The sequence below is a fragment of the Ursus maritimus genome, unplaced genomic scaffold (assembly GCF_017311325.1).
Source record: "Ursus maritimus isolate PB19 unplaced genomic scaffold, ASM1731132v1 scaffold_6, whole genome shotgun sequence".
In the NCBI taxonomy this organism is placed as follows: domain Eukaryota; kingdom Metazoa; phylum Chordata; class Mammalia; order Carnivora; family Ursidae; genus Ursus; species Ursus maritimus.
The window spans coordinates 4,356,152-4,383,632 of NW_024426774.1; the positions used below are offsets into that span (position 1 = coordinate 4,356,152).

The 27,481-nt window shown below is 44.5% G+C and overlaps 1 long non-coding RNA gene across 1 annotated transcript in view; it reads left to right on the top strand.

Annotated features, from left to right (window-relative positions):
* Positions 1-10,398, top strand: part of LOC103657500 — a 193,702-nt gene extending 183,304 nt beyond the window's left edge. The window contains exon 4 of the long non-coding RNA XR_005832736.1: positions 8,612-10,398. This is a non-coding gene — a long non-coding RNA (uncharacterized LOC103657500). The remainder of the gene's footprint in view (positions 1-8,611) is intronic.
* Positions 10,399-27,481: the final 17,083 nt, after the last annotated feature.

The following is a 27,481-nucleotide window of genomic DNA, read 5'->3' on the forward strand; positions in this document are numbered from 1 at the left end:
AGAGACAAAGTCTTTTGTTTTTCTGATCTTTAGGTTTCCTAGAGCAAAGGTCGGCTAACTAGGCCTGAGGGCCAAATCCAGCCCAGGGCCTGATTCTGTCCGTCTTGGCACTCCAACACGCCCATTGGGTCACGTGCGGTCCGTGGCTGCCTGCCAGCCCCAGAGAGGAGTCATCAGAGACCATGTGGCCCACAGAACATTCACTCCCTGACCTTTACAGAAAAGGTTTGCCAGGCCCTACCCTAAGCCATAATAAACATTCTTCACATTTTTAGACAAATGAAAAAAATGGAATGGATTCACACCCATAAGATTACCCCATCCACTCTTTTCCAGGGGTGATGAGGTGTGGGACAACATCCCTTCTTCTCCACGGCTCAGTAAGGGGAAGATGGCATAAGCTCCTTGCAGGACTTACAAGAGGGAAACTGTAGGGTGATCAGGATGGATTTTCCAAGCTTTAGAAAAGCTTAGCTTTGTTTGAAAGAAAGAATTATTTGTGGTGGAAGAGAAGGCAGCCTGCCAAGAGAGAAGAGATTCCTCTTTTCTAAACAAAAGGGTTTCAAAGTGAAACCTGAGACAGGGAGCAGGGCTTTTGTATGGGCCTCTGAAGGTGNGATTGGGAGGCCAGGAGCAGAGCCTGACTCCGCTGCTCACCACATGGGTGGCCCTGGGAAACGTTTGCCAATGTCTCTGGGTCTTTCTCTTCTCATTTATAAAATAGAAGATTTCAATAAGGAGCTAAACCAAGGCATGGATTAGAATAACCTGCATAGCGTGTTAGACCAAGGGTCCTGGAGAATCTCCTTGGAGACCGTCCTTGCACAGTTCTGAAGGAGGACCCCGGAATAGGACTCCTGAAGAGCAGCCTGTGTGTCAGACTTCCACGGGCTGACATAGGGCGTCTCTGAATGAATCTTAACAGTCCTTCTAACTCAGTGACTCTTTACTGAGTCTTGATAACTGAATAACCTGACCCAGCCTTCATTCACACTGCACACCACCACACCCCTTTCTTGTGTCTATTTCTGGGGAAACCCCCCCAACACATGCATGTGCGTGCATGCTTGTGAGCATACACACACATACATGCACATAGACATACACGCACACACACACGCATATACCATTAAGCTTCCTCTTTCCTTCTGTTCTGGGTTTCCATATTCATGGGGGAAAAGCAATGCATTTTTGACTAAACTGACCTTTCCTGAGGGTGTATCATATTCCAGAAGATACTCATCCCGAATTCATCTCAGCCACATGTATCACTAAAATCAGAAGCCTCCTCATTTGCGGGGCGGCCACAGTCCCTGCTGACACAGGACCTGGGATAGAGCCAACAGGTGAGTGAGCGCCACTGGGTTCTCTGTGCACCTGTGTCCAAACAATTTCCAGAAACATATTGTGCTTTCTTAAATCAGTGAGCAGTGAGCGCTTGCGGTTTCAACTCCAGTGTTTGGCATTCTCCAGTTTTAATTTTTTTGTTTGTTTATTTCTTGATGATTTAAGAAGGTGAATAATTTCTGATCAAATTCAGTATATTATTTCAAGGGGTCCAAACAGCTCAGAAGATTAATTTATTGCTTTCTACCAGGTTGAAACAATTTGGCAATTCCTAATTTTCAAATGGGATTAAGTTGTGTTCCTTTGAACAGATTGTCATGCATTTTAGTAAGTAAGTAGAGGTTAGAGACACATGTGACTACATGGAATGAGGCGATGAGTTAAGAAGCATGTATAAAAAGAGGTTTAAACACCAGACGTGTGCCATTTCTGCTGCACCTAGGGAGGGAGTTAGGAATACTGACAAATGTGTCTGTTTTCTCCTTGTCTCTCCTCTTTCTCTCTGAAGTGGTTACCTTGAACATAGAGGCTATGGTTGTGTTACTAAGTCAGTTTTGTTTAATTAGTAAGATGATTCCATAAATAAAATCCGTGCCACAATACTGTCCGAATGTGTGTTCAGAAACTTACTTAATCTGCTTTTCTGGTACCTTAATACAGTTTAAAGCAGCCAATAATTCTGGCCCCTCAGCTGTAAAGTTTTCCTAGTGGCCTTTGGGCAAACATAATCAGCTCTATTCTGATAGGTCTCAGATATAAGAACCCAATCCTGCAGCTCCCACCTGGCTGCAGGAACAGGAACGTACTTTCTGTTTCTCCTTCTCATGTTTAACCCCGGGGCGGCAAAAACACCTGCTCATGATGCAGAAGGAGGGGAAAAGCTACCACTTGCCTGGTGCAGTGACCAGGATCTGAAGAGCAGAGGTGAAAGGTGTGTTTCCTGGACTCAAGCACCTCACAGATTGATGGAGAAGCAGATATGTAAAGAAATAACTGGAATATGTAGTTATAAATGCTATTCTATGTAGGATTGTCCTGAATATTCTTGATTTGCCTTGTGCATTGAGGTACGCGCCCCCCCAAGTACGAAAGGGCAGTAAAGATTGTCCCGGGTGACCAGTCCACTCTGCATTCTAACTCCTATGGAGGACCGGAAACCAGAGACCCAGAGACCCTGACACGCTTTCAGGTGTTTGGTGCTCGTGGTCAGAAGGACAGCAGGGATTCAGAAATCTCTGCTCCCCCCCAACAGATCCCTTCTAACCTTTCAGCCAAGCTTTCCTCAAGATGTCACCTCTCTGAAGTGCCACTGTGGGGATTGAGGGCAATGACACAGGCAAAGTGGCCAGCCAAGTCTGGCTGCTCGGTAACCATTCCTTTTATTCCTCTTTCCAGATACGTAGCAAGTTCCTTAACGAGTTTGTCCCATCCGTACGTCTTTGTCCAAGGGCCACTGAATGTAGTGTTAAGAGGGACTGACAGGGTTCAAATCCCAGTGCTTCCCATACCAGCTGTGTGTGCAGATTTTCTGAGCTTCTGTTTCCTCATGTGTGTGGAAAGTAGGGAGATAGTTGCATTTCTCCGCTCGTGTCCTTGTGGAGGGGAAGTGGGTCAGCCTACATGAAGAGCCTATAACAGTGCCTGGCACACGCCAATCTCCTTCATTCAGAGTATTGGCTAAATCTCTGTGTTGCCTCTTTCTGCTCTACAAATTACCTTTGTTAAAGACCGTCTCTCTTGGGATAAAAAGGGGCCCACCCATACCTAAGGCTTTGCTCGACCATGGGACCCCAGTGGAATTCTGTCAAGACCCTGCTGTCTGTCTGTCCCTTACTGAACACATAGAGCTTCCTCTGGCTAGTAAAAGCGAAGTTTGCCCACTCCCCACATTTCCTCTCCGGTGCTGATTTGCAAGCCTACGATATACATTAAAAATGGAAGGGCCCTTAGAGGCAGCTTGTCTACACCCTTCATTTTCTAAAGAGAGAGTCAGAGACACTGCGACGGAAGGAGGGATTTGTCTCTGGCCAACCAATGTTAGAACTTGGACTAGACTCTAGGTCCCCCAACCCTACCCCTTGCTCTCTTCTAGGATATGTTAAGAGGCAGCACAGTGAGTGAAAAGAACATGAACTTAGAGAGTCATAAGGCCACATCCAAATCTTGGCTCCTCTGACACGTCACCTGACCATCTTTATCAAATAAATAAAGATGTTAACTCCTTTCTCACAGAGCTGCTTTGAGGATTAAACAAGGTTCTGTGTGTGAAAGCACCTGGCTTGAAGCAGGTGCTTAATGAATGTTAGTTCCTTCCCGTTGCAATAGAACTTGTATATTTATAGATGCTTGGAAACAGGAGAGAGACCCAGAATTAACAAAGGCTTCTGACAGAGCATCTGGCCCAGTGCCTTGCTCAGAGGTGTGCACAGGTGAGTGCCTTTAGGCGCCAACCTGAGCAGAGACTGAGAGTTACAGCAGAGAGCAATGGGATCTCTTTTCTCCAGGAACACAAACTAACTGGCTCAGATGCTGTGGGAAAGGAAAGGTAGGTTGTGAAACTCACAGGTGGCCCTGAGCACAGCGGTGACCAGAGTCAATGTCAAGGCTGTTTTCCTCTGGGTTGTGCCCACCGCCAGGTTTGCGGGGCCCGTGGCCAAGTCAAACAGGGCTCCCCACACACAGGGCTGCACTTGCTCCAGGCGCTCCCAGGGACGAATGCATCAGACTCTCAGGTCAAATGTTCGCCCCCTGTCACCAGGAGGCAATGCACCTGTGTGGCTATCATGCGCCAGCTGAGAAGCCAGCCCCTCTGTTCCTCCAAAAAAGCTCCTGGGTTTGCATTTTCTTTAAAGCATCAAGCACCAACTGAACGCCAAGCCCTCAGCCAAGTCTAAACATTTGCCTTGGCACCAGGCCATCCTAACACAAGGCCTTAATGCTGTCCCAGGCTGCCGTGCCTTAAAAGAGATTCACAAGTTGAAATTCAGTGGGATCATAAATATGCCAGGTAGACAGTTGAATCTGAAGATTAGAATCAAAGGGTGAGTTATTAAATCCGAGGAGAAGTCAGGAAACAGCAAACTAGTTCTACAGCGTTCTGGAAGCCCCTCGCGCGGAGAATGCCTTCCCTTCATTGAGTGCTGCTCTGGGCCACGTCCCTCCTGTGCCCTCCTGCTAAGCCTTAGCAACAATTTATTGTTATCATGACTATGTTGTTGGTGCACAGACTGAGGCTCACAGGTGATAGGTGACTTTGCACAAAGTCACGAAGCTTATGTGCGATGGGAGGCAGATTTTAAGTCAAGGTTGGTCTAACCAAAAAAAAAAAAAAAAAGCTCACATTGTTTTTATAGATCCTGTTAGGAAACCAGAGTGAGTGAAAAAGAAATTAGATATCCTCATGACATAAGAGGCTTAACAAAAATTAACCGAAGTGTGGATTTCTTTGTTAGCCGCTGCAAACAAATGCTAATAGCTTCACGATGACAGGACACAGAAGGTCAGGGTTCAGCTCATTGCCTGTGCTCTTCTTCCGTAGTCTGTGCCCGTGCCAGAGTGGATTCTTTTCCAGCGCACTCCCCAAGGGCTTTCTCGTCATCCTAGCTTTGCTGTTCCTTCTGCAGAGCATGCCTTTCAGATCTCTAATTTCTGAAACCTTACCCACCGTCCACTCTCCTGCCTGCATGATGGGTCTCTGAGAACGACACACTGTGTTCTGTGGGTGCTGGTTAAAATGCAGATTCCTGGGTCCTGCCTTAGAGATGCTGACTCACTGCATCTAGAGTGGACCACCAAAATATCTGTTTGAATGTTTGTTTGGATGAAGGAGAGGCAGAAGGTACAGGGGTACATCTAGCAGAACACAAGCCTAAATTTGTGGATTCTCCCCCATCGGAAACCTTCTGTTTCTTCTTATTCATATTCATTTGTTTCCATATGTTTATTCTTCCGTCTTTAGGCTTCATGCAGGGGCTGTGCCTTGTCCATTTTTTTTTTTTTTAATTCTTCTGGTGTCAGACACATAGTAGAGATTCTACAAATATTTATTGAGCTGAACTTACTACTGTCTTTTGAATTAAAAAAAAATCCTGATTTGGTAAATAGGATTTTTGTGTTTTTTCCCCTTAAAGCAGGTGGAAAGCAAATCTGGGGAGGGATGGGGGAAATGAAAATCAGGTGTGAAGAGACAGGAGAATGAGGATGCTGGAAAGAAGTGTCCAAGTGAGGGAGTGTCTTGTGAAAATTCATCTCACATGGGTGGGATGAGGGGGTCCTCTCATAATCTTCGTGTTCTGAGAGAAAATGGAAGCGGTCCCAGGACACAGGATTTAGTTCTCTTTTTCAACTCCAGTTGACTTTGGAAGACAACCCTAGACTATCTGAGAGTCCATCTATATAGACAGGAGAGTCTGAATTACACGGATTCCTCTGGTCCTTTGGACTCCAGCTGGGTGAGATAGAACCAGTTGGGTCTCTTGAAAGTTAGTACATCTACACTTCAGATAAGTTAATGTATCTGCAAAAGGCCTCAGACAGGATAACCTATGTGCATTTAAACTCCCTAAATTCAAAGTTCCTGAGAGAACCTAAGGCTCAGCCAAAGCAAGGCTTAAAACACATGTTGTAGGCTTTGGAGTCCAGTGTCTTCACAGTGACCTTGAGAAAGGTTAACCTGAAGCCCCATGACAGCCTCCTGTCTTCCCACCCTCTTCACCCATAGTGCGGACTGTAGAGCGTTCTGGTTTGTGCGTGTTGTGTTCAGCCCTTGCAGGAAGCTTCCTTCCTTTTACCTTCTCCAGACCCAGGGGATGTTCCTTTACTCAGTGGCTTGACTCTCTTCTCCCTCCTTCCACTCTCTCTCCTCTTTCCGTTGCTCCTAGAATCACTGTTGAATTACCACCTTAGAGGCAAACTCAGATTCTCTTTATATACCATAAAATTATTCCGTAAGAAGGTTTGAGTGAGGTTGTTGCTAAGAATTAATTTGTAGCATTCACACCGGTGGGTGGATCATACCATTACTTGATTTATTTACTCGATGTGAAAGGGGACGATAATATCACATTTTATATTGCTTTTTTTTTTTAAGATTTTATTTATTTATTTGACAGAGAGAGAGACAGCCAGCGAGAGAGGGAACACAAGCAGGGGGAGTGGGAGAGGAAGAAGCAGGCTCATAGCGGAGGAGCCCGATGTGGGGCTCGATCCCAGAACGCGGGGATCACGCCCTGAGCCGAAGGCAGACGCTTAATGACTACGCCACCCAGGCACCCCACATTTTATACTTCTTAACCGTTTAACAGGATGGCCCTTTTTTGGAAACAACTTGTGCTATCTCACTGGATACCCAGGATCTTTGGGGGCAGCACCGGCTTGAACACCTGGGCATTTACAGCTTTCAGCCTTTACCTGGAGATTCTTTTAGGTGGATGTGATCATGCCACACCTCAAGGAATTTCAGTCCTCTACTCACTAAATAAGAACAAATGAAAAAGCAAAAAAAAAAAGAAAGAAAGAAAGAAAGAAAGAAAGAAAGAAAGAAAGAAAGAAAGAAAAAAAAGAAAAGAAAAAGAAAAAAAATCACCACCTATTATGTGCCAGGCACTCTTCAAGGTGCTGGGACATATGATCTTAACTCTTTAAGAACTCAAAGTCTATTAGGCAAAACCTAATAAAATGAAATAAAAACAGACAATTTTGATAAAACCAGGTCATTACACCAAAGTGTGAATAAGGTTGATGAGGCCAAGGGGAAGGACCCTCTGTAGAGAGCAGAGGTCCTAAGCACAGGTCACCTGGATTTGAATCCACACTCTTTTTTTCCTCTTTGACCTCAAAGTAGTCATTTTACTTATATCTGTACCTGTGTCTATTTCTATATGTATGCATCTATATAAGATGTTTCCTCATCTGAACTTTGAGATCAGTAATAGCACTTACCACACAGGGCTGTGTTGAGGTGACGTGAGTTGATATTTGCAAATTACTTAGAAGAATGCATGGCATATTTTAATTCCTTTTATTAGTTCATAATATCTAGTTTCAGCATAAATGTCTACCATACCTTTGCACTTCCTACTAAATATTGACGCTAAGTGAATATGCATGGCCACATGAAAAACGGTGATAACCGTTGGAAAGATAATGCTCCATCTTTACAATTTTTCATTTACTTCATCAGGAATTTAATAAGCACCATCATCCAGTGGGAGGATGGCTCTATGCTAAGAGAGAGAGGTATTAAGACAGTCGAAGAACTTTCCCTTTTTAATGAGAGCTCGAAGTTTAGTAGGACAGACAGATGTGTGGCTCTAATGGACAATTATAATAGTGGCAATTAGCATAACATGTTAGGAGAGTAGAGCTGGTCTACCTAAGCCTGCTGGAGGGTCTCAGAGGAAGCCTCCGAGGGCAAGGCACACCCGAGCCAAGTCCTCAAGGGTGAATTGAAGCTGGCTGGGCAAGGATATGAGGAGAAATGTCAGTTTGGTGAGGAGAGCAATGAGAAGCTCTGATATGGCCCAGTTAGGCATCCTCAGGGCAAGGAAGCTATGTGGAGGTCCCACTGGGAAGGGACTTTCTGGAGGCGTGGTAGATAATGAAAACATTTGTTGGGGATGTATTATTTGAATCTCTGAACTAAAGTGACTTTCCCAAGATGACATCATGAAGGAGCCGAGGCAGTAAAGCTGGACAGTCCTCTCAGAACGTGGGATGCACAAGTCCACATCCGAGATCAGAAAGGCGGATCAGCCTGGCCGCGTCTCCCCCACCTATGTTCAGAGGCATGCACGGCTCACTCTCGGCCTGGGGCAGGCTGTGTGGGCTTTTGTAATGGCTTGGCAGAACTGGAGGGGCTGGCCATACTGCTGGCCTTCTCTCTGGACCCCAAGGCAGCTCACTTAAAGGAGCTTCTTTCTTTGTATATCCAAACTTAGGAAAAAAGAAAAATCTCGAAGCTCTGTTCTCTTGATAGCTTAGGCTACTTTTTTCCTGCTAATCGTACATTAAAACGTTGTGCTCATTAAAATGCTCTGCAGCAAGCATGCGAACGATCAGCGTGCCGTGGCATGAAGAATGGCCGTGCTGACATGGTTGAGGTTGCGTGTTTACGAGAACTATTTGTATTCTACGGTAGAAATTTTGAGTATCACCAACAACACTGAAGACGAAAACTAACTTTGGAAGAGCACTTGCATGCATGTTGATTAAAAAGAACAAGATTTAAAACATGATAAACAGTATCTGCTTTTGTCATTCCCAGGCAGAGGAAAACTTCTGGGCCTCGTGTTCTGCCTTTGGCCATGCGCTGAGTCTTCCCTAATTTGATGTTGCCGAGGAAGGCTAATTATTTCCTGGAGGTCTCTGCTTACTAAAGACAGCACCAAGCCAGATCCCAAGTGGCAGGGCGTGTCCGTGGACCAGAATAAAGCACCAGAGAGCACTTTGTGTTTGGTTATTTTCAAAACATCTGATGTGCATCATCTCTCACGTGGCCCTCAGAGAAGACCTGGGAAATGGGCTGAGGATGTTATCCTAGTGTAGACTTTATGGATGAAGAAAGGGAGGTGGGGGATATTTTAGTTCCACAAATGACTTTGTGTCTTTTGACCACAAATAAAGGATTCTGTCCCCTGAACCATGAGGAAGGTAGTTCAGGTTGCTTTGAGTTGGGTGTGGCCAGTGTGATGTTGGCCAAGTTTTGACCTCTGGACCTCAGCTGTCTCATCTGGAAGATAGGGGACTGTTGTAGGGTTACATGGGGCGGTGGTTTCTGAAGTGCTTAACACAGCAGCCTAGACAGAAAGTCAGTGTTTTTTTAAGACATTAATATGTAAATTCCTCTTTCCTATCGCAACTTTGAAGTATCTTCTCTTCCTTGTCATACAAAGTAGCTTTTTTTAACTTCAAAAAAATCTCTAGCTTGTTTCTGTTGTAGAAGAGGCTCATGGGTCTCATTTTCATTTCTGAACATTGAACTAACCCGTGTTGGTAACGTCGCTGAGGGATTTGGTGTGTAGGGAGCAAAAGCTCCCCGGTCCCTGGTCACTGGTCCTTCCTTACAAGTAGGCTGTCGAGGGGACTGATGACATGGACCCAGAGTGAAAAGGCCAGCACTGCTAAGACCGCTTTCCTTTGAGAGAAGCCAAAGGCAATGGACAACACTGCTCTTTCTTCACCTCAGGAGAATCCGTGTTGTCCTCTTTCTCTGAGAACAAGGTTGAGGGTTCAATCTTACTTTGATTTTGCCCCCAGTTCGGGTACTGGGTACCCTAGTGACCCCTCCAAGCTGACATATCGCCCACCCACACAGAGCCTGCCAAATCCAGAATGATGTTCCTCCGCAGACCTGACCATCCTAGAATCTGTGGAGTTGTTCCCAAACTCCCACTTTTCTCACTGAAGAAAACCTCAGTCACTGGCTTGGGATTCCTGGTCGAAGCACCTCCCTGTCCTGTCTCACCTGCTGCCAGTCCTCAGACATGCTTGAGTCATACGTTAACGATCCCGCAGCGGATGTTTTGTACGTGTGCTTCTGAAGTGCACAAAGCCTGCGTTTTCTTCACCTCCTGCGGAAACACTGTTCCTTCTCTGGGTCTCATTTCTGGGCAGTCTGCTTGGACCCGCAGGCATCTTTGGTCTGTCCTCCCTTAAGCTCTCATGACTCCTTGTATGACTCACTGTACCCTGTCTTCTACTGAACTACCTGACACAGCTTTCCCTGCTTGGGAAGAAGTCTGATAGGACTGGCTCGTCATCACTGGGCACCTTGTCCTCACACGGTGTGGGACGCACAGTAGGTGCCTGTTAGTACTTGTTGAATCAACAAACATAGCTTCATTCTTGACCTCATGAGCTACATACACGTTTACTGCCTACTATGTGTCATGTGCTATTCTAGATGCTTGGGGAATGTGAGGGAGCAAAAAAAAAAAAAAAAAAAGACAAGGAACTCCAACCTTTGGAGCTTACGTTCTAGCAGAATTGTGACTCAGCTTCTTCCACTTTTCTGTCAAAACGGAGCTTTTTTTTTTTTTTTTTTTTAATTTTTTTTTTTTTTTTTGTCAAAACGGAGCTTTTTTTTTTTTTTTTAAGATTTTATTTATTTATTTGACAGAGAGAGAGGCAGCCAGCAAGAGAGGGAACAGAAGCAGGGGGAGTGGGAGAGGAAGAAGCAAGCTCCCAGCAGAGGAGCCTGATGTGGGACTCGATCCCAGGACTCTGGGATCACGCCCTGGGCCAAAGGCAGATGCTTAACGACTGAGCCACCCAGGCGCCCCCAAAACAGAGCTTTTATTCACGTATTCCTTCCTTTCTTCCTTCGTTCCTTCACTCATATATCAAAAATGAACATGCCTTTCCATGTGTCAGGTGTTGTAACGAGGGATCCCCCATGTGCCATGTAATGTAATTTTTATAAAATAATTAACAAAAATTCTATGACGCAGCCATCATTTCATTTCTAGTTATGGAAAAACTGTTCAAAGTCAAAGAAGTTAACTACTCTACTAGGATCCTTTTGACTGCAGGCAATAAAAAACTGGCTTACACTGGATTAAACAATAGGCAATTTTTTAAATCTCAAATAACTAACTTCAGAGAGAGGAGATACTTCAGGGTTGGTTGTTGGTGTTTTCAGCTTACAGATAAGGCTTACGTTCTTTCTAGGTCTCTGCTCTGCTGTCCACGTGACTGACTTCAGCTTCCTCCTGTCAACCCTTCTTACTTTAAACACAGCTGCCAGAAAATCAGGGCTTTGCTCTTTATCGCTCATCTATGGAACATAAGAGCTAGGAAGATCGGTAGGAGAAGAAAGGGATAAAGAAAGGGGGGTAATCAGAAGGGGGAATGAAGCATGAGAGACTATGGACTCTAAGAAACAAACTGAGGGCTTCAGGGGGGGGGGGGGAATGGGATAGGCTGGTGATGGGTAGTAAGGAGGGCACGTATTGCACGGTGCGCTGGGTGTTATACGCAACTAATGAATCATCGAACTTTACATCAGAAACCAGGGATGTGCTGTATGGTGACTAACATAATATAATAAAAAAATATTATTATATAAAAAAAGAAAATCAGGGCTTTGCTCTTTGTTCGTATCCAGTGGAAGAGGGAGAGTAAGAAACATACACACACACACACACACACACACACACACTGTGTGAGAGAGAGACTATAGACTTTCTTAAGAGGCCTCTTAATTTTTTCCTCACAGTTGCCTGAAGTTTGTCGCATGCCCGTTATGAATCAGCTAATTGGCAAAAGAGATGGCATTACTCTTACTAATTATTTCCACACCTCGATCTGAGCTCAGTTCTCCAACTTGCATTGCGTCTAGGAAACACTAGAATAGATGTTGGGGAGTTAACCACAGCATCCCCCACAGAAGACAGCAGGAGTAGGAAGAACCAGAATGTCCATACACATCTGAGGGGCACCACGAGTCAAAGCTGGCGAGGGGGATCTTGTCATCACTGGAGGAAAAACAGCTCAGACGTGACTGAAGAAGCCACATTTGGGACTCTGGAAAGAGGAAATAATGTGGAAGAGAATGAGGAGTGGGGAGAAGCTCGAGAGCCCAAGATGGCAGGCGGGGCCCGGAGCACAGATGCAGACAGACTGCTGGACACGGCTGTCCCACAAATGTCCACTTTTTATCACAGGCTGAATTTTGACGGGGAGGGGAATGTTTTTGCTGGGCTCACTCTATGCTGGGTATATGGCACACAGGCATTTGAATGTAGAAACTATAAATGACATTTTTTCCACTTTGAAAATAGAATATGCTAAAAAATAGAAATATATTTTTTGATTTTCTTCTTTTATTCACTTTTAAAATTTTGGTTCACAACTGAATATTCATATTTTTTCAGACATTTTTAATCCACTCAAATACTATGGTAAAAAGATTGATAAATCAGGCTACACTGAGAGTATAATAGGTACAGTTTTTTAAGCATGTGGATAATATTGACAGTTAAAGCTGGACACTTGCAGCCCTGTCACCAAGGAAGTATACAGCCAGCATACCCAACAGAAAGGTGTGCACCCATTTACAGACAACGTGCGCAAGGCTGGTCATAGAGGCATTGTTTTATAACAGTGCCTAACCTGAAGCAACCCAGATATCCACCAATAATAGAAGAGAGGAGGCGGGACTTCCAGAATGACCAGGCAAGGAGCTCAGAGCTCAGCAGGACTTCCCTCCAGCAAAGTAACAACTAATTGGCTGAAATCATGTCAGGAAACAATCATGTAAACTCTCTGGAAGTTGTCCTAAGCACACACACAGCAAATGGGGAAAAATTAATTCAAGGAAATCTAAAATCTCCATGTAGTCAGTGAGAGTCAGTGGCATTTGAGCACTACCGGCTTCACTAACCTCCCCTCCCCCACCTCCATGCTACAGAAGCTCTCCTGTGGGCCAGTGCAGTGAGAAGGGGGCTCCCTCTCCCCCAGCTCATAGTCTGGGCTACGGTTTCATTCCAGGAGGGCAGACAGCAGTGTTTCCCATCATCCCCAGCCCTGTGTTGCAAAAGTTCTGTTCCAGACAGGTGGGACAGAGATGAGCCGTCTATCTTCCCCCACCCAGCTGAGGCAGATGGGACTGCAGAGATCTCTGTGGGGCCCCTGCCCCAGCTTGCTTGTAGGGAAAGGGTTTCACATCTGGAAGGGCAAGCCAAGAAAACCAGGTTGCCCTTCCCAGGTGCCCATTGTAGAGAAAGGTGTCACTCTGGAAGAAGTGGATTCCTGCACACAATGCTGGTTCAGTGATGCAGGGGCTCTGTCTGTGGGGAAAGGCAGGCCATAAGGAAGAAGAGCTCCATAGCTCCGCCTGAGGAGGCTGATTATTTGTAACAGGATGGGAGAAATCCATTCCTGAGGGTATTGTTGAAAAGAATGGAGATCTTGGTGGAGCATAATGAAAAGTGGGCTGGTAGCTCCAAGATACACGTAAATGGCAGAGGAGCCAGTTTACTAGGAAGAACCAGGAAAAGAGATTGTCAAGAAAAACGCTCTCAGCATCAGAGACAACTCTAGGGATCAGGAAAGCCGGGAGCATGTGCTAGACTGCACCCAGTCAGAAGGGGTAGGACGGGGTAGACTTGCAGGCATCCCCCTGAAAACATTACAGACCTGTCAACAAACAACAGAAAAGCCTCACTGGCAAAGAGGCTTAAACACGAGCTCTGCCCAAATACTGATGGAAGCAGAGTCTGACCAGGCACTATAACTAGAAAGCCAGGCTTAAGATTAAAATCATACTCAGTCCTGGCAGCCTGAAAGGTTGTGTGTAAGTCCAAAGCTGCACTCTCTCAGGGATTATCCAAGGGAATGTTCAAGCTACCAGTCCTTGGAAAGCGTGGGACAAAAAATCCAAACTCCCTAAATTGATAGCAAACTCAAAGCATACATTCATCCAATGACCAAGGGCAAAAATATAACTGGCTACGGGGACTTAAGCTTGACCACTAAGGAGTTTATGCTGACCCAGAGGTGAAGCCTCCAGATAGCAAAGCTAAAAGAAAAAAGAAAAAAAAATGGGGGGAAAATCTGAGCAGAAACAAGAGAAACTGCTTTGTAAAGGAAGTAGATGTAATAGATTCAGTTTCAGCCAAATCCATAAAGAAACAAACAAATGATGAGGCAAATAATAGCTACCTCTGGGAAGGAGGATTAGTGTGGAGAATGACTACAATATGTTACCTACAATAATTATAAGTTCCCCAAAAAATTATAAGACATACAAACAGGAATGCATGATCCACACACGGGGGAGAAAAAGCAGGCAAAGGTGAACTTGGCAGAGAAAGACTTCAAAGCAGATATTATAAATATCTTTAGGAATCTGTGCTTTAAAAATTAAAGGAAAGTAAGATGACACTGATATTGAATATCCATAAAAAGAAATTATAGAAAGACCAAGAGTTGGAAAGTATAATAAACTAAATTTAAAAATTCACTAATGATCAGGACTAAGACAAGGATGTCCTCTCTTGCCATTTCTATTTTACGTTTTACTGGAGATTCTAGTCAGGGTACGCAAACAATGAATCATGGAACACTACATCAAAAACTAATGATGTACTGTATAGTGATTAACATATAATAATTTTAAAAAGGGCAATTACACAATTAAAAAAAAAGAAATCAAATTGGAAAAGAAACAGTCAAACTCTTTCTTCTCTCAGTTGATATGATATTGTAAATAGAAAATCCTAAGGAATCCACTAAAAATCTATTAATAAACTAATGAAAATTCAGCAATGCTGCAGGATACAAGATCAGTATGCAAAACTCAATTTCACTTCTGTACACTAGCAATGAGTATTCTTAAAATAAATTTAAGATAGCAGTACTATTTATGATAGCATCAAGAGGAATAAAATAAAAACAAATGGAACAAAAGAAGTGTAAATCTTGCATACCAGCACTACAAAATAGTAATGAAATAAATTAAAGATCCAATAAAAGGAAAACATCCACATTAGAAAATTTAATATTGTCAATATGGCAAGACTCCCAAAATAGATCTACAGATTCAACCTTTCAGAATCCCAGATGCCATATTTGCAAAAATTGACAAGCTTTTCCTCAAATTTATATGAAAATGTACAGGACCCAGAATAGCCAAAACAATCTTGAAAAAGAACAAAGTTGGGAGACTCAAAATCACTGATTTCAAAGCTTAGAGCAAAGATACAGTCATCAAGTGGTACTGGCCTACGGATAGACAAGTAATCAAGGGGATAGAATTGAGAATCAAGAAATAAACCCATATGTCTATGGTCAAGTGATTTAGGATAAGGATTCCAAGACCATTCATTTGGAAAAAATAGTCTCTTTAACAAATGGAATCAAGAAAACTGGATGTGTACATGCAAAAGAATGGCTTTGGACCCTCACCTCACACCATACAAAAATCTGTGAACTTAAAATGGGTCACAAATGTAAAAACTTAAACTATAAAATCCTTATAAAAGATAGGACTGAATACTGGTGACCTTGGATTACATAATGGTTTCTTAAATATGACACCAAAAGCATGAGTAATGAAAGAGAAAATAGTTAAATTGGGCTACACAAGAACTAAAAGCTTTTGTGATCCAGACAATACCATCAAGAAGGTGAGAAAACAACCCACAAAATGGTGGAAAACATTTGAGAATCATTTAACTGCTGAGGAATTTGTATCCAGAATACATAAAGAACTCACAATTACAAGTCAATTTTTAAAAGACAACCCACTTTTTTAAATGGGCAAAGGATTTGAGTAGATATTTCCTCAAAGAGTATATGTAAATGGCCAACGAATATATGAAAGATGTTCCATATCGTTAGTTATTAGGAAAAGGTGAATCAGAAGCACAATGAAAGACCACTTCACACCCACTAGAAGGGCTGGAGTCCAAAGGACAGAGAATAACAAATGTTGGTTGGGAGAAGGACAAATCAAAACCCTCATACATCACTGGCGGGATGGAAGACTGTTCAGCCACTTTGGAAAACAGTTTGGCAGTTCCTCAAAGAGTTTACGCAGGGTCGCCACATGTCCCGTTAGTTCTACTTCGAGGTGTATCCCTGAGAGAAATGAAAATACACATCCATACATGTCTGTACATGCCTATTACGGCCTTATTCATAATAGCCAAGATGTGGAAACCATCCAAATGTTCAACAACCGCTGAACAAATCCATCTGCACAATGGAATATATTCAGTGATTAAAAGAAGTGAAGCGCTGATCCATGCTACAGTAGACCTTGAAATTATTATGTTACGTCACAAACACCACATACTGTATGGTTCCATTTACACGTAACCCAGAATAAGTGAGTGTAGGGATATAGAAAGAGGATGAGTGGTTGCTGAGAGCTGAATGGGGGAGGAGTGCATGGGGGAAATGGATACTGAATCTCTGGGTTTCTTTCAGTGAGAACCAGAAACATTCCAAAATTAGATTATTAGATGATGGTGATGGTTGCACAGCCTGTTAATACACTAAAAATCATTGAATTGTACACTTTAAATGGGTGAATCATATGCTATGCGACTTATTTCTCAATAAAGCCATTTTTAAAAGACTAGAACAGATAAATTGTGATTAATTTGTGCATTAATTACAGAAATGAGAACGATCAAATTTATATAGGAAACATAGGTGTATCTTACAAAGATAACATTGAGGAAAAGAAGCTAGACACAGAAGAGCACAGGCTGTTTGATTCCATTTCCATACATGCACTAATGTGTGCAATGGATGTAGAGTTGGGGTTGCCTTCGGGAGGAGGGAGCCCGTGGGAGAGGGGGTCCTCGGACCCGCTGCTCACGATGCTCGCGTCCTCCATCTGGGTGCTGTTTACGTGCGTGCATTCCCTTCGTGAAGTCCATGGAGCTGAGCCCTGCTAGTTTTGTATGGGTTTTCTACATACATGTTAAATTTCAATAAAAAAGATTTTTGAACACTCTCTATGTCTTGTCATTTCATTGTGTGCCCTCGTTCAGAGCTCTGAAGAAGCAGCCAAGTGCTCAAGATTCTCAGTTTGGCAACACATTCTCCATTGGGTCAGCATAATATTTAAGAACCACACACAGAGCCTTTGAAAATGCCCTAGGTTTCTGGATCAAGAAAGTGGACTGAACATTAAAACTGCTTTCTCTTTCCCCAAGTCCCTGGGGAATTAGCAGGAGCACATAACTTTGCTTAAAAATAAGAAGGGGAGCCAGCAGTGGGCCAGATATTTTGAGATATCTTGGGAAACAGAACACGGTTTAGATTGGATGGATGGAAAAGAAGAAAGAAACCGTGCATCGACACCGTAGAGGTAGGGTACGGATGCCATCCAAGGCGACGCCAGAGAAGTCTCAAATGTATAGCCACACAGAGAGCTCAGTGATCACAGGCAGTCTTTGGGGTGATCTGGGAAAGAATAGAGAAGGACATTCGGGGCAGCTAGGCTAACGAAACACAATACGGTGAGCTTCAGCTGCGGTGACCCTCCACCCCAGGTGCTGAGGGACTGCAGCGAAGGCAGGTGCCCCAGGTAGCAACACTACGGATTCTTCGTGCTTGTCCCCTCACTGGCATTGAGAGATACTCTAAGAGCTCATTACTCTTAGTGTGGGGTAAGGAGCAGTGGGGGTGGGGGTGAGGGGTTGCTGGTTGGAAATACAGACTCTCAGGCCCCGCCCAGGACCTGCTCAATCAGTCTTCATTTTAATCACCTGGGGGTGTTTATATGCACATTAAACATTGAGAAACTTATCTGCTAATACTTTCAAATCTAATGTAACAATGTCGTTAGCATACATTTCAGTAATTACTATGTGTTCTTTCAGACTCGCTGGAGAAATTTCCCTGCAACCTCAGTACTAAAAAGTGAATTAACTCATTGTGTTAGTCGGTGTTCCCCAGAGATGCAGAGCTGATAAGGTGCATATGTATCTGTACGTAGAGAAAGAGATTTATTACAAGGAATTTGCTCGTACGATTATGAAGGCGAGTCACAAGTTCTGTGGGGTGAGTCTTCAGTGGGTATTTATTGAGTTACGTGCCAGGGACTGTGAAAAGTGTTGGGGTGTGAGGGGACAGCAGTGAACATAGTAAGTCCTCTCATAGAGTCTGCCGTTGATCCCGTGAACAATCGAAACCTTGTAATGGATTGTTGCCATCGCTTTAGTTATTAGGGACTTAGACCGATGAAGAGTACCATCCACAATTTTGTAAAATCCCTCACCATTAATTTTTCTGCAACAGTCATTTCTTTCACAGTCTTATCTTACTATCTTCCTTTCTTTTCACTTCGCTCAGAGTTTTTTAAGATTTTATTTGTTTGAGAGCGCGCGCTCGCGAGAGTAGGAGGAGGGGCAGAGACAGAGGGAGAAGCGGACACCCTGCTAAGCAGGGAGCCTGTTGCAGAACTTGACCCCAAGACCCCCATGATCACGACCCGAGCCCAAGTCAGACATTTAACCAACTGAGCCACCCAGGTGCCCCTTCACTCAGATTTTTCATATTTATTTTTGTTTGTTCCATATATATGTTTTTGTTATCTGCTTAGTCTCTCTCTGGAACAGTGTGGCACAATTGACTAAAATGAGGATGTGTGAACTATTCCTGCTGGCCAGGGGTGCTTGAGGTGCCTCCGGCAGCACACAGGCTGGCCCTGGGAGGAGGAATTTAGGGTATTGTGGCTGAGTAGAGACCGGGACTCCCCTCCCACTCCATCTCCCCTCATTTGGTGTTTGTTATCTAGTGTTCTTTCAGGACACCTGCCATTTACTCACTGGCATCCCCTCTGAGATGGAAAGAATTATGTCCCCCCAAAATTCATATCATAGGGCCTTTGAGGCGGTAGTTAAGCTTAACTGAGGTCATGAGAGTAGAATGGATCTGGTTCTATATGTGACAGATTTCTTATTTTGACTCTGATTAAAAAAACAAAAACAGATTGCGACCAGATCTTAATCCAAGATGGCTGATGTCCCTATAAGAAGAGGAAGAGGGGCACCTGGGTGGCTTCATCGGTTAAGCGTCTGCCTTCGGCTCAGGTCACGATCCCAGGGTCCTGGGATCGAGTCCCGCATCGGACTCTCTGCTCAGTGGGGAGTCTGCTTATTCCTCTGTGAGATCTCTCACTCTCACTCTCTCACAAATAAAAAAAGAAGAAGAAGACGAGGAAGAGACACCTGTGGGGTACACACACAGAGGAAAGGCCATGTCAGGACACAGGGAGAAGGCGGCCCTGCTGACACCTTGATCTTGGACTTCAGCCTCCAGCACTGTAAGCGATAAATTACTGTTATTACACCACACAGTCTGGTATTTTATACCACAACCCTCTAGACTAACATACCTTTGTTTAACTAAAGCCAGATGGACCCCTAATCTCTCCCCTGTAGCCCAGGACTGAAGCTCATCCTCCAGAGCCCTTCAGTTGCTCACCTCTTAGTCTGGCTGAGTTGATCTGATTATTTTCCCTGAGTAGCAGCGAGAGGCATTTCTCATGAACTAATCTGAAGGCACGTGAGAGGTGGCAGAGGATCTCTCTTTAAGGGATGATGTTTATTGTCCACACTGATTGTCCCTGATGCCCAACAGCATGGTCCACCCAAAGGCTCTATTTCTGGCTATCACATGGTTCTTTCCACGTCACCACATCATCAGCCCACAAGTGCAGAAGTTGAGGAAGGTAAAGGCTTCTGCAAAGCCTTTCCTACCTTTCTCAACAACGGGTATATGGTATGAGCTCTGGATCCAGTTGGGTCCCCCCACTGGTGGACCAATACCCCATATATCTACTACTACTGGTCTGGGACAGAATGAGGCAACAGGGACATCTGTCCCTTTCCTCCACATTAACCTGCCCAGTGATGTCTCATTAGCCATACTAGTTCATTTTGTTTGGCTCCTTTGTCCAATTTTATTTTTCCTGCTGCAGCGGTTCTCAAACCCACGGGGCTTCAGAATCCCCTGTAGCACTTGTTAAAGGACAGCTCGTGGGAGCCCATCCCCAGAAGCTCTGGTTCAGCAGGTCTGGGGTGGAGTCTGGGAATTTGCGTGTCTCAACAGATTCCTGGGTGATGCTACTGCAGTTGGTCAGCGGGACCCTCTTTGTGAACCACTACTGTTCTGTGACCCAGAGGGAAGGAGAGGGGCTTCTGGGTGATTATTGACTTTGGGTCTGAAACCCCGCACCTGGAAGGATGGCAGGCTGCAGACCCAGTGGTTAGAGGAAGCTACTGCCAAGTGAAACCTCAGAGCCAGCCACGCCTCTGCCAACTATTTAGGCTTTGAGTCAAAGTTCAGGTCAACCGTGGGAAATGTGGTTTTCAGCAGCATCGCTGAAACCAAAAACTTTGCCCAACTTAAAGTGTCAAAAGCCTACATCAAGAATTGGCTCTGTTTCTTTTCTTCTGCGGGAGTCTCTGCTCCTCTGTATGTGAAAGTTTCAGCAGCTATAGTACTTGGGGCTTGGCAGGGAGGGACATTCCACAATAATGAGATGACTGTCCTAGAGGGCTTGACAATGCCGGATCTGTGTCTGCAGTGACTTCCTCCATCAGCCAAGCTCCCTGGAGTCTCCCTCCCCGGGAGACTGACATGCCTCCCACCCAAGGCTCAGAGTCAGGGAGCTCCTTATGGAGGCATCTTAAATGATACGGCCACATCTAGCCGAGACAGGCCACTGCAGACTTTAAACAAAAGTCCTGTGGGGGGCATAGTACTGTCACAAAGATCATGCATTTCACTGTATCGGTGTAAGAATCCTGCACCAATACATGGCCAGATCATTATTATAAAACAAATCCATGAATAGTGTATTTGAATATGCTAACAGAAGAGAGCAGAATGAATACTTAGAAGACCTGTACGAATTTGAAAGAACTCCATGCGAGCAACAGTCTGGGGCCAGACAAGGGGACATTCATTCCTTGCCATTTACTGTCTCTGAGGGAGCTACAGGGCATGGTCTAGTGTATGCAATGTTCTAAGCTCACCTAGTTGACCTAGAACTGTAAGATGGCTCAGCTAGGTTCGCTGTTCTCAATATAGGAAGGCCAAGATCTGTATGCCCTATGGTATTAAGATTTCTACAGAATGATAGAAGGGCTATGGACTAGTGCTCCAAAGCCCAGACTCTGGGCTGAATTGGAATACAGACTTCTCCACTTACTAGCTGTACAATCTTAGATAATTTACTGGATGTCTCTGGGACTCAATGTCCTCATTGGTAAAATGAGAATAATGATAGTAACTATATTATGTAGTTATTAAGAAGACAAAGGTTTTAATGCATGTAAAGTGCATTAGAATGGCCCATGGGATAATATATTATTTATTAATTAAATAGTCTGGTAGTTCATGAAGTACTTTTTATTGTTTATTAAATAAATCATCAAAACAAAATGTTAAATGTGTTGTGCTTGTAATCATAAATTTTGGTTCTGGAGAGAATTGCTATTGTGGGGAAGCTCCTTATTTTCTGATTCTGGTGGGTAAATGAGATGCTCTGCCTATTTAAGTCTTACAAGAAGGTGTTCTGGAAGTAGAGACAGAGTGGGTCTCAGAGTCCAGCAGATTTAGGCCCAAATCCTGGCTGTGTCAGTTCTAGTCGATGACGTTGGGCAAGACCATCAACCTCTCTGAACTCCAGTCTCTTCCTCTGAGAAATAAATATCCATGACTTACTTAAAGCACTTCACGAAAGCTGAAACACTCCCTGGGCCCTCCCTTGCAGGTGGAGGCACGTGATTGTGTGTGTGAGCACAGCAGCGCGCTCTGATGGAACTCGGATGTGAACGGTACAAAGGCAAAGGACGGCAGTTTACCTGCACCGCCCCCGCTCGCCCCCACCCCTCCCGCCAGGTGCCGGCCACCTGCCTGGTGGCTGCTGGCATGTTTTAGGGTTGTACCCTGAAATCAGGTGCAGATGAAACAGTCATGAGAAACCACTGAGACACCTGAGCTCTTGTCCCATCTCTTTTATTAACCGAACGCAAAGTCAGGTGAGTCACTTTCCCTTCCTGAGGCGCAGGTATTCCATCTGTAAAATACTAACCCCGAAGCGCCAAATCTGTCACAATCCACAGTGACATTCTGAAGGGTTTTGACTGAGCCTGAATGAGGACAGTGAGCTGCCCTGTTCCCACTCCGGTAGCTTTTCTGTTCGCTGCCACGCGAATCTTCATCCACATGCGCAGATTTTCTAGCCATGTTGCTTGTCTCTATGTAGCCTGCCTCGAGAGGCCAGCACCCGGCTATATTGTCCCTCCTCTGCGCAAACCTCATCTCCTTTTGCCAATTTCCAGAATGTTTCTATCGAGGGGCAGCTTAAAAACTCAAAATACTTTAGAGAACATGACAAAAATCACTTCTTTTTTTTTTTAATGTTTTTTATTATATTATGTTAGTCACCATACAGTACATCCCTGGTTTCTGATGTAAAGTTCCATGATTCATTAGTTGCGTATAACACCCAGTGCACCATGCAATACGTGCCCTCCTTACTACCCATCACCAGCCTATCCCATCCCCCCACCCCCTCCCCTCTGAAGCCCTCAGTTTGTTTCTCAGAGTCCATCGTCTCTCATGCTTCATTCCCCCTTCTGATTACCCCCCCTTTCTTTATCCCTTTCTTCCCCTACCGATCTTCCCAGTTCTTATGTTCCATAGATGAAAGAAATCATGGTAATTGTCTTTCTCTGCTTGACTTATTTCACTTAGCATTATCTCCTCCAGTGCCGTCCATGGTGCAGCAAATGTTGAGAACTCGTTCTTTCTGATAGCTGAGTAATATTCCATGTACATATGGACCACAACTTCTTAATCCAGTCATCTGTTGAAGGGCATCTCGGCTGCTTCCACGATTTAGCTATTGTGGACAGAGCTGCTATGAACATTGGGGTGCATATGGCCCTTCTCTTCACTATGTCTGTATCTTTGGGGTAAATACCCAGTAGTGCAATGGCTGGGTCATAGGGTAGCTCAATTTTTAACTTTTTAAGGGACCTCGACACTGTTTTCTAGAGTGGCTGTACCAACTTGCATTCCCACCAACAATGTAGGAGGGATCCACTTCTAACAAATATATTTCAAAAAGGATATGTGAAAAGGAAGCCACATGGTCGATAGAGAAAGCCTGGGCTTTGGACTTGGCATTACTTCACCCATTCTCTGTGCCTCACCCTCATCATCAGTGAAATGGGGACGAGTGACAGCAGCCAGCAGAGTAGACGTGAAGGTACTAATTCGTGGGCTCTAGTGCAGTGCTTGGCACCAGAGTTGACAATTTTATTACCTTCTCTCTATAGGTTTTTACTTTGCTTAAACTACAATATAAATTAAAAGACAAAGTCAGCTTTGGAATAACTCAGAAGGAATTTCGTAGTGAGGAGGCTGTGCGGGGCGGCATGCCATGCCGAGGACCGGTATTTCTCTGCCTCTAGTAGGGACTGTTCAGGCTGACCCCCTTCCCTTTCCAGGGAAGGTGGTGGGAACTGGGGAGAGCACTGGACTTGGACGGGGGAGAGGTGGCCTAGAGTCCTGGACCCTGCACCTGTTAACTGTGGGGCCTTGACATCGGGGAATCAGTCTCTGAGAAAGACCATCTCCTCGAGGGTGCTCACTTGCTCTTTCTTGGGTGACAATGAGCAGGTCACTGTGAGTGCTCTGAAATAATGTCCAGCCCTCTGCCATGCTATTCTCACATGGAATACAGGTTTTCTTCAACATTCCAAGGTGTCTCTTCTTTCCATTGTTTTCAGTGTAACATTTGAGAGAAAAAGCACAAGTTCTTAGGGCAGTAGTCGGAGTTTCTTGCAGCCTTTGCCATAGCTCTTGTTTTTGCATTTAAAAAATGTCACTGACATAATTTAATTTTTCCTTGCAAGCTGAGTTCAAGTATTGTCTAAATGCAGAATGTTTACATGCAGTCCCCTTCACTCGCACCTGCAGAGCTGCTGATATTAAAGGGAAAGTATTACCTCACCTGAGGTTTTAACTTTTTGTCATCTCGTGAATTTTTTTCCCGTCTTCACAATGGGTCTTCTATTTCTCCATCTTTGAGCAAACAAAAGCAGTTGGCAGATGTGAGACTGCACCTCACTGAGCTACAGCCAAGGTCACTTTTCATCTGTTCCTGGCCAAGTGTCTTAGCTTTGGCCTTGAACGTTGACACATCATTGGTGGTGTACTTTTCGGGGAAATAATTTGAGATCTTGATGTTACTTGCATAGGATAGTCGGTTGGTTGGGTTATGTAGCTCTCTGCTTGAGCCAAGTAAAACAGTGACGCAAACCGATCAAAGCTCAGTTTTCACCTTAACTGTCCGCCATGTAAAGTGCAAATCCGGTCATTTGCACATCCAGGCATCGGTTCATGCTTCCATTTAATAAAGACACCAACCTACTGCTATATCCAAGGCACGCTGCTGAGAAGTGTATCGGGTGCAGAATTAACAGTGAATGTTCTACTGCGGCTAAGTGCAAGGGGTTATGGAACACAGGCTCTGTGTCTCAGAGTTAACTGACCGCTTCTGCTGCCTTCCTCCCCACTGGTGGTTGGGCCCCACTTGACTGAGAGATAATACAGGTGTACTCTTCTGGCTTTGAACTCAGCACTTTCCATAGACCACAGTTCTCAGCCCTTGTCCTCCAGGCCCATATGCAGGGTGCGTGATAGACAAAGATGCACCTATCCATGCACCTATCCATGCTTCTGTGCGTTTGGTATGTATATGGGGGGTAGTGTGACTGTATCTGTGATGTGGTGTGGGTGGTGTGCCCATATAGGGTATGTATGCGGGGTACGTGTATGTGGGGTATGTATGTGGGTATGTATGGTGTGTATATATATGCTTTGTGTATATATGTGGTCTGTGTGTATGGCATATGTGGTATGTGTGGTATGTGTATGTATATGTGATGTGCGTACGTATGTTGTGTGTGGTGTGTATATGTATGTGGCATGTGTATGCATGTTGTGTGTGCATGTGATATGTGTGTGTGGATATGTGTGTGGTGCTCATGTTGTAAATCACTGAGCAGAGTCCGTTCCCTGACTCCCTGTCAGTGAGATGAGGGGTAAAGCCCTCAGGGGCGCCAAGTCAGGGGAGGCCATGGCATGGGTGGGGAGGCCTGGTGTGCCAAGGTTGCTGCGCCCCACAGAGCCGTCCACGTCTTGGCTAGGGAGAGTGGCCTCGCGGGGAGGGCACGGCGGTGGGACGGCAGGTGCAGCGGCCCTGAGCGTGCAGAGTCCTGGGCTCCGGGGCATGAGGCCTGAGGCCTTGAGTGGGACTCCGCAGCCCTCACCCCTCACCCCCCACCTCTGGGGCTGGGAGGCGCCCCAGCACCGAGCCCTGACCTGAGCAGCGCTCAGCTCGCAAGTGGCCTTATTTGGTAGTGAAGCAGACAGGCCTAGCTTGGCGGTCCCTCCTGAATTCCACCTGGGGTCTGTGCTTCCTCAGAAGCACGAGGCCTGTGCTGTTTCGGAGTAAACAGGCTCCCCCGGCCACACAGCCTGGCTTGGCAAGTGACGGCTGCCAGACAGCCGCTGACAGAGGCGAGGACTAATTTGGTCATGGGGCGCACTGCGGAGTGACATTTACTGGATCCTTGGTGGAGCTAACCCAGCACAGTCTGGGGACCCAGGAAAGGGCCTGGGAGCCCCAGGAGGGGGGCTGGGGATCTGGGGACTGGGGCTGGGAACCCTGGGACTGGGTCTGGGGATCCGGAGAGGTGGCCTGGGGACGGGGCTGGGGGAGCAGCGAGGGGCTGTTCCCTGGGGAAGCAGGAGCCCTGCCTGGCCCTGGCTGCTTCTACATCTCGGGGTGTCTGGGGTTTCTCCACCACCCCTGCCTCTTATTCACCCTCCATCCCTGCTCTCCAGGCACCAACACAGTGAGGCAGACACTGTGTTGTGTGAGAGGCAACATTTTCCCCGAGGAAACTGAATTGGCCCTTGACCTGAGCAGGGAAATTGTGGAATCCATGGTGGAAAGACAGCAGATTCTGCCACCTTTGATTGAACTGGGAGTGAAATACGTAATTCTCCCAGATTGCAACTGAATTTGATTTCAGGGCTTGTTATGAAGAAAGATCGTGTTTTCAGATGTGCGTCTTTCAACTTGGAGGTCACTGGACTTTTTCTATCAATGGGGAGATAGTAACTGTTTTAGGTTTTGTGAGCTGCAGGGTTTCTGAAGCAGTCGTTCAACTTTGCCCAGCAGCGCAAAGGTAACCCCAGAAAATGCGCGAAGCAGTGGGAGAAGCAGTGTTCTCCTAAGACTTCATTTACAAAAGCTGTCCCCCAGCTGGATTTGGCCTGTGGCTCTAATTTGCCCACCCCTGCTTTAATTCATCACCAAATATTGAGTAAATGCCTACGTTTTGTAGGCCCTACAGAGACAGTGATGACCTCAAACACAGGATCATTGAGCCAGGAAAGTGCATATTTATGGGGGAGAGAAACCAAAACTCCTAAATAATTAGGCAATAAATGACAGGTTACAAAGTGTGCTCTACAGGAAAGCAAAGCTGGATAGTGACAGTCTGAACATTTATTCAGGCTCTCTAAGTTTCAGCCTTGCATTCAACCCCATGAGGACCGGAACCTAGAACATCTAATCTATTTTTCAAAGCCCATGAACAAAAACAACAAAACAACTTAAGAATAAACTTAGGATATATATGACCTACAACAAGAACATGTAAAAATATTTCTAAGGTAAGGATCAGAAAAAGACAAGAATGTGACAAGTAGAAATGAATATTATATTTTTGATTAGGAAGGCTCATCATTATAAAGATATGAAAATTCCCAAGGGCAAATGGTTTATGTAGTATAAAGATAAATTCCCTTTTATTTTTTTTTAAAGGAAGGTAATTCTCATTTGAAAAGGGACTTCTGTTTTATGCTTTCCTTTAGAGCTGTCTGGTAATAAAAGAATTTCCTAACAAAGATACAGAGCCTTCTTTCAGTCAGCATTGTCAACTTGATAGAAAAATAGGAGAACAGAGAAGTTCCTAGCTCTGTCTGTGATTAGGTTAGTTTTTATTATTATTATTATTATTATTATTATTGTTATTATTGTTATTGTTATTATTATTTTCACTAGAAAAGAAAGTAGCTTCATCTTTGAACAATGGTATAGAAATTCTAAATAAAATTTCATTAAATTCAATCTGGCGCACTGCATTAAGATGATCAAGTAGGGTATATCTGAGTAACATATCGATGGCTTAATATCAGAATATCTGTCAGCATGATACGACATATTATGGATTTAAAGGAAAAAAGTATATCATTTTAATAGATGAAAGAACAATTTTGGAAATTCACTAAGCATTCTAGACTTTTTAAATTCTTAAGTTGGATGCAAAATGCAAGTTGGTTTTGTGGGTTTTTTTAACTAAAAAAAGCATCTATCACAAATCTATAGTGAACATCATACTTGCTGGTAAATGATGGAGAAATTTGCATTAAATTTAGGAAAAGATAGAAATTCTCATTATCACCAGACTTTATTCTTCACCAGTTTCTTCAGGTATCAGAAAATGCATTACAATAACAACAACAGAAAGAAAGAAAATATCTTATAAGAATTGGCAATATAGTAACAAAATTTTTTAAA